This window comes from Leptonychotes weddellii, chromosome 2, assembly GCF_054177405.1.
Source record: "Leptonychotes weddellii isolate Sample4059 chromosome 2, ASM5417740v2, whole genome shotgun sequence".
Classification (NCBI taxonomy): Eukaryota; Metazoa; Chordata; class Mammalia; order Carnivora; family Phocidae; genus Leptonychotes; species Leptonychotes weddellii.
Window position 1 is genome coordinate 124441626 of NC_138370.1, and position 1605 is coordinate 124443230.

Consider the following 1605-nt stretch of genomic DNA (forward strand, 5'->3'; position numbering starts at 1 on the left):
AGTTCTGATTGAGACCTGGGCTCTGAAGGACCCCACAGAGGCTCTGTCCCTTACTTCCTGTGGAGATGCTTCTCCCACAGCAGCTCACACATACACAGCAGCTCCTCAGAAGCTTTGACCCAAATAGGTATCAGCTATCTAACTGGGTATTAGGCTGACTTCCCGTGCTTTATGGGCATGTTTACAAAGAAAATGATCTTAAAGAGAACCTATCCAAAACCTTTGGCCATGAAAGTTAAACCAGGGTTGTAAAAAAAGGTCAGAGTTGAGAGGGGGTGTTGGGAAGGGATTGTGGCTATGAGATTGGTAACGATCATTCTTTTTAGAATGTGTGACATCCCCATCCTCCTTCACTTCCACTTTAGTAGTGGGATGATGATGGAGTTTCTGTCATCTAAATCCTAGTCTAGAAATGTTCTTCAGGGGGCTGCTCAGAAAACCATGACATGGATCCTCCATCAGGAGGCGCAGATGGCAGGTGTCCAACCTATGCCTGGAAAGCTGAAGGGGACTCTGGACAGGGCTTGACTCCCTCCCACCAGGAAATCCACAGGGAGAAAGAGGTGGGCTGCTGGATGCCCCAGGGCTAAGGAAGGAGGTACAAGTGACCAGCCCACCTAGAGAAGCATTCATTTGCCTTAGTGAAGGGAAGTGCAAGAAGCTTTGTAAAGACTGTCCCCTGAAAGAGAGCAGCTTTAGCTTCCTACCATCCAGAATCTGAAGTCTCTCAGCCAGATGAGACCTCTCCATCTCCTTACATCCCCCGCCTTCCCCTGTTTGGTCCCTGGTGTCAAGCAAAAGAGTATCTAGAACCAGGTCTGGTCTACGGCCATACCACCCTGAACGCGCCCGATCTCGTCTGATCTCGGAAGCTAAGCAGGGTCGGGCCTGGTTAGTACTTGGATGGGAGAACCAGGTCTGTACTGAGGAATAGGAGAACATTTAAAGCTAAGTTCAGAATTTTGACTATTGTGTGGATTTGGACAATTTATGTTCTAAAGTAAGACTGTTTTTATGAATAAAATTGATCTGAAATCTTATCTAAGAGTAACTGGAAAAGTCATGAATTCACCTCAACCTGTTCATGTCCCAAACAGAATTCCTGATTTCCTCCCATGTCTACCGAACTTGTTGCTCCTCTGCTCTCCCTCATCTCAGTGAATGGCACCACCATAATCTGGTTTCTCTGGATAAATCCCTAGAAATCCTTCTTGAGTCCCTGTTTTCTGCCATCCTCCATCCAGCAGATCTAAGAGAGTAGTCACTTAGCTTTGCCTTCAAAATGCATCCACTTCTGACCACTCTTAAGCTTGTTTGGCTCCTCACCCATCCCCCAATCCCTCACATGGCCCCCTCCCTGATCTCTGTCCGCCTCTTGTGTGCTTATAATCTATTCCCCCAACAGCTAGACTGGTTTTAAAATAGAAATCGAATTGTACTATCCCTAACACCAAACCTGTAATATCAGTGTAACATCCAAATTTCTGCTGGGACCTCCAAGAATTTCTATGATCTGAGCCCAGCCAGAATCACTGACACCGAGTTTCACTTCTACCTGTCCTGACCCTCGGGCACTCACACTAAGATCATTCCCATCTTAGGGCT

The 1605-nt window shown here is 46.9% G+C and overlaps 1 pseudogene; it reads left to right on the top strand.

The window, feature by feature from the left end:
• Positions 1-824: 824 nt before the first annotated feature.
• On the top strand, positions 825-924 carry LOC115939720 (5S ribosomal RNA; annotated as a pseudogene).
• The last annotated feature ends 681 nt before the right edge of the window (positions 925-1605 follow it).